Raw genomic sequence first — 5,936 nt, 5'->3', positions numbered from 1 at the left:
GACTTTTGCTTATCTGTATAATTCTTCTACGGTTATATAATTAGTATTTTATATTTGAAAGGGATGAACTGTTTAATTAGACAGGGCCTGGGAATCCAGGATTGTCTCAGCTCTGACAGGCTGTGTGGATGTCATGAGATCCCCCCTTCCCTTTCTCTGGGCCTTTCTTAGCAATGCTGGTAATAACGTTGCCCTGTGAGAGGTAAATGAATCACAGGCTCCCTGGCTGAGGAAATAGCTGTCCAGCCTATTCATAATGTTACCCTGTCTGAAAGCAGCAACCAAGGCATGAGGTCCAGAGAAAAACCAAAGTTCAGAGAAGCCCACTGTGGCCATGTGTACGTCCAGGGCTGTCTGGAAGGTCAGGGAGATTGTCTGAGACCCATGCCTGTCCCAGTCCCCACAGAGAGCCCCCTGCATGGGTGGAGATCATTCTTCACCTTGGCTTCACCAAGGTCTGCAGGAAGCACCTCCCAACAAGAATTCCTCTCTCCTTTGCTCAGCTCCCAGGCCCATCAGACAATAGCATCCTAGAGCCCTGGCTCCCAGGAGGGAAGGAGATGGAGGAGAGGATAAAAGCATTCCTGTCAGTAGAAAGGAGAGTGCTCTGTGTCAGTGCTAAGTGTTGTGAGGAGGCATCATCTTGACTGACAGCTTAGGGTCAGCCTGTCAGACCTCTCTGGGTGTCTGGAGAAAGGTCAGTGTCAGGACCTGCCAGGTGAGGGCCAGACTCCAGGCTGAGACCTGCCACCCAGTGAAGGGGCTAAATTTCGTCAATATATGTGCAGTGCTTAGCACAGCGCCTGGCATAAAATTAGTGGACAATAAAAACCACTCAGTGAAAGTTCGCTGTGCCCTAACTGGAAGCAGGGTGGAGGCATGAGTGCAGACAGGGAGAACGACTCCATCCTGGCCCATTCACCCAGTACGCCCCTGTCTTTGGAAGCAGGCTCAGCTTGCACCCTCTCTTGCCTCTGACCCTCACCACCATCTCTGTCACTCCTGGGCCCTGAGGGAGCACCTCGCTGCCTGTTCGGAGCGGTGGTGTCACTTTCTGGTCTTCCCCTGATCTCCAGGACTGAGGGAGGGGTCATGGCTTCCCACCCCTGAAGTATCCCCTGCTACTGCCACCCATCCCTCACACCCTACTAGCACTGGGCTGGACCTCAAAAGCCAGGAATTAGAGGTAGGGCTGGGACCCCGACTGTCAGGGTTGGAAGGCCCCCAGCGAGTGCCTTGCTTGCCACTCCTCCAGGGATGTGCATGTCGGGGAACTGAGGCCCAAAGAGGAAGTTCCCCCTTTGCACGGTGAGTCTGGATGTTTCTCCAACCTCCTCTGCTCTCTGGGGGTCCCCAGAGCCGCTGGGAGACCATATATCCCCCCACGCCCCTGTGGCCACACCTCACCTGGTCTTCATTTGCTCTGTGGCTCTGTCTGGGGTAACTCTCGCCAAGCAGGGTCAGCCCCCGGGGAGCAGGCCGCTAATGAGCTTCAGATGCTGGGGCCAGACTCGGTCTTGCTGCAGGCAGATGCTCAGATGCTTTGGCTGGTTGAGGCTGCCTGGCCAGTGGGGATGGTTCGGAGAGGACACCTCCCCACCCTTCACAGGTTACCCCATTCCTGACTTGCACTGGGCATAGCAGGTGCCAGTGTTTAACCCCCAAAACCCCAGCCAGGGCAGCTGTTTCAAGATCTGGAAAAGGAGAGACGAGCGGGAGGACAAATGCATTTCCATCGCTTGGGAACTTCATTCTTCTTCTCCCAGGCCTTTTCCTGGGTCCTGAGCTGGGGTTTCCACCAAGGTAGCAGCAGGGAGGGGGAAGAGAGAGGGACAAGCTGCTTTCTGACAGCCAACCACACACAGGCTGGGCTGGGCACAAATGTCATCTTCTCCAAATCTCACTGGAACCCCACAGTGTTAGGACCGCCACCAAGCACTTCATGGAGGAGGAAACGGAGGCTCAGAGCGGGAAGATGACTTGTCCAAGGTTACACAGCCCCGGAGTGGCCAACTAGGGTTCCAGCCACCTCTGTCAGAGCCCACACTCCACCCTGCAGCAAGCTGGCATGTTTCTGCAAGACCAGAATGGTATACTGTGATCTCGAAGCTTTGTGAATGGTGAGGGCCACACAGGTTTCAGACACTCAGGCTGCCTCTGCCGCTGACTCACTCCCTCATCTTGACAAGGCAGCAGATTTCACATCTACAAAATGGGGATCATCAGCGTGAGTTTAGGTGAGGTAATGGTAACTGCCATCATCACATTCTCAGCCATGCCCAGAACACATCCTGGGAGCCAGACCCACTGCGGGGGGACTTTCTGTTGGGGAGCTGTAAAGCATGTGGATTCTAAAGCTCTGCTATCTACTAGCTGTGTGACCCTGGCCAAGTTACTGTGCCTCTCTGTGCCTGCATTTTCTCATCTGTGAAATCAGGATGATATTAGTTCCTGTCTCAGAGTTGTTGTGGAGCTGGGTGAGTGATAAAGGGATTGGAAGGATGCCTGGCATAGGGAGCACATCCCACGCGTGTTACCTAACACTGGGCTCACCCTTGTGAGACACATGTTATTTCCCCAAAGTAACAATGTAGAAACTGAGGTAATGCAGCACAGCCATTCTCCAACTTAGTGTGCAGAGTCACCTGGAGAGTTTGTTCAAATCCTGAGGGCTGGGCCCAAGCCAGAGTTTCTGGATCAGAAAGTCTGGGTTAGGGCCTGAGAATTTGCATTTCTAGCATGTTCCAGGTCATGCTGAGACTGCTGGTGTGGGGCCCACACTTGGAGACCTACTGCTCTGGTGGGCCTGAGTATGGCTCATGGTATGCAAGGGCCAGCCAGTTCCACACATGATTCAGTGAGTGAGCAGGTGAGTGAGGAGGTGAGTGAGCAGGTGAGTGAGGAGGTGAGTGAGCAGGTGAGTGAGGAGATGAGTGAGCAGGTGAGTGAGGAGATGAGTGAGGAGGTGAGTAAGCAGGTGAATAAGAAGGTGAGTGAGGTGAGTGAGCAGGTGAGTGAAGAGGTGAGTGAGCAGGTGAGTGAGGAGATGAGTGAGGAGGTGAGTGAGCAGGTGAGTGAGCAGGTGAATAAGAAGGTGAGTGAGGTGAGTGAGCAGGTGAGTGAGGAGGTGAATGAGGAGGTGAATAAGAAGGTGAGTGAGGTGAGTGAGCAGGTGAGTGAGCAGGTGAGTGAGGAGGTGAGTGAGGAGATGAGTGAGCAGGTGAATAAGAAGGTGAGTGAGGTGAGTGAGCAGGTGAGTGAGGAGGTGAATGAGGAGGTGAATAAGAAGGTGAGTGAGGTGAGTGAGCAGGTGAGTGAGGAGGTGAATGAGGAGGTGAATAAGAAGGTGAGTGAGGTGAGTGAGCAGGTGAGTGAGCAGGTGAGTGAGGAGGTGAGTGAGGAGGTGAGTGAGCAGGTGAATAAGAAGGTGAGTGAGGTGAGTGAGCAGGTGAGTGAGGAGGTGAATGAGGAGGTGAATAAGAAGGTGAGTGAGGTGAGTGAGCAGGTGAGTGAGCAGGTGAGTGAGGAGATGAGTGAGCAGGTGAGTGAGGAGGTGAGTGAGGAGATGAGTGAGCAGGTGAGTGAGGAGGTGAGTGAGGTGAGTGAGCAGGTGAGTGAGGAGGTGAGTGAGCAGGTGAGTGATGAGGTGAGTGAGCAGGTGAGTGAGGAGGTGAGTGAGGAGATGAGTGAGCAGGTGAGTGAGGAGGTGAGTGAGGAGATGAGTGAGGAGGTGAGTGAGGAGGTGAGTGAGGTGAGTGAGCAGGTGAGTGAGGAGGTGAGTGAGGAGATGAGTGAGCAGGTGAGTGAGGAGGTGAGTGAGGAGGTGAGTGAGCAGGTAAGTGAGGAGGTGAGTGAGGAGGTGAGTGAGCAGGTGAGTGAGGAGGTGAGTGAGCAGGTGAATAAGAAGGTGAGTGAGGTGAGTGAGCAGGTGAGTGAGGAGGTGAATGAGGAGGTGAATACGAAGGTGAGTGAGGTGAGTGAGCAGGTGAGTGAGGAGGTGAGTGAGGAGATGAGTGAGCAGGTGAGTGAGGAGGTGAGTGAGGAGGTGAGTGAGGACGTGAGTGAGCAGGTGAATAAGAAGGTGAGTGAGGTGAGTGAGCAGGTGAGTGAGGAGGTGAATAAGAAGGTGAGTGAGGTGAGTGAGCAGGTGAGTGAGCAGGTGAGTGAGGAGATGAGTGAGGTGAGTGAGCAGGTGAGTGAGGAGATGAGTGAGGTGAGTGAGCAGGTGAGTGAGCAGGTGAGTGAGGAGATGAGTGAGGTGAGTGAGGAGATGAGTGAGGTGAGTGAGCAGGTGAGTGAGGAGATGAGTGAGGAGATGAGTGAGGTGAGTGAGCAGGTGAGTGAGGAGATGAGTGAGGAGGTGAGTGAGGTGAGTGAGCAGGTGAGTGAGGAGATGAGTGAGGTGAGTGAGCAGGTGAGTGAGCAGGTGAGTGAGGAGATGAGTGAGGTGAGTGAGCAGGTGAGTGAGGAGATGAGTGAGGAGATGAGTGAGGTGAGTGAGCAGGTGAGTGAGGAGATGAGTGAGGTGAGTGAGCAGGTGAGTGAGCAGGTGAGTGAGGAGATGAGTGAGGTGAGTGAGCAGGTGAGTGAGGAGATGAGTGAGGAGGTGAGTGAGGTGAGTGAGCAGGTGAGTGAGCAGGTGAGTGAGGAGATGAGTGAGGAGATGAGTGAGGTGAGTGAGCAGGTGAGTGAGGAGATGAGTGAGGTGAGTGAGCAGGTGAGTGAGGAGATGAGTGAGGTGAGTGAGCAGGTGAGTGAGGAGGTGAGTGAGCAGGTGAGTGAGGAGGTGAGTGAGCAGGTGAGTGAGCAGGTGAGTGAGGAGGTGAGTGAGCAGGTGAGTGAGGAGGTGAGTGAGGAGGTGAGTGAGCAGGTGAGTGAGGAGGTGAGTGAGGAGGTGAGTGAGCAGGTGAGTGAGGAGGTGAGTGAGGAGGTGAGTGAGGAGGTGAGTGAGCAGGTGAGTGAGGAGGTGAGTGAGGAGGTGAGTGAGCAGGTGAGTGAGGAGGTGAGTGAGGAGGTGAGTGAGCAGGTGAGTGAGGAGGTGAGTGAGCAGGTGAGTGAGGAGGTGAGTGAGGAGGTGAGTGAGGAGGTGAGTGAGCAGGTGAGTGAGGAGGTGAGTGAGGAGGTGAGTGAGCAGGTGAGTGAGGAGGTGAGTGAGCAGGTGAGTGAGGAGGTGAGTGAGGAGGTGAGTGAGCAGGTGAGTGAGGAGGTGAGTGAGCAGGTGAGTGAGGAGGTGAGTGAGCAGGTGAGTGAGGAGGTGAGTGAGGAGGTGAGTGAGCAGGTGAGTGAGGAGGTGAGTGAGGAGGTGAGTGAGCAGGTGAGTGAGGAGGTGAGTGAGGAGGTGAGTGAGGAGGTGAGTGAGCAGGTGAGTGAGGAGGTGAGTGAGGAGGTGAGTGAGCAGGTGAGTGAGGAGGTGAGTGAGGAGGTGAGTGAGCAGGTGAGTGAGGAGGTGAGTGAGCAGGTGAGTGAGGAGGTGAGTGAGGAGGTGAGTGAGGAGGTGAGTGAGCAGGTGAGTGAGGAGGTGAGTGAGGAGGTGAGTGAGCAGGTGAGTGAGGAGGTGAGTGAGCAGGTGAGTGAGGAGGTGAGTGAGCAGGTGAGTGAGGAGGTGAGTGAGCAGGTGAGTGAGGAGGTGAGTGAGCAGGTGAGTGAGGAGGTGAGTGAGCAGGTGACTAAGCACATGGAGCTGAAAGGATGTTGGACTAGAGCGATCCTTCGTGGCTATCCCGGTCCTTTCCCAGCACCAAGGGTTGTGGCTCATCCCCTTCACATCTTCTTTGAACCTGAATTGGGAAGCTCCTCACCACACTGCCCCCCATACCCCATGGCAGAGGGCAGCGTGCTTGCTGTGGTCACAGGCTGCATAAAGGGGCCTGTGTGCCGGCCGCTTACCTCCCACTGTGTGCCCAGTGGTTTTCTATTTCAGTTGCTGCAAAAATATC

The sequence above is a fragment of the Callithrix jacchus genome, chromosome 10 (assembly GCF_049354715.1).
Source record: "Callithrix jacchus isolate 240 chromosome 10, calJac240_pri, whole genome shotgun sequence".
In the NCBI taxonomy this organism is placed as follows: Eukaryota; Metazoa; Chordata; class Mammalia; order Primates; family Cebidae; genus Callithrix; species Callithrix jacchus.
Note: the sequence above shows the minus strand (reverse complement) of the source record.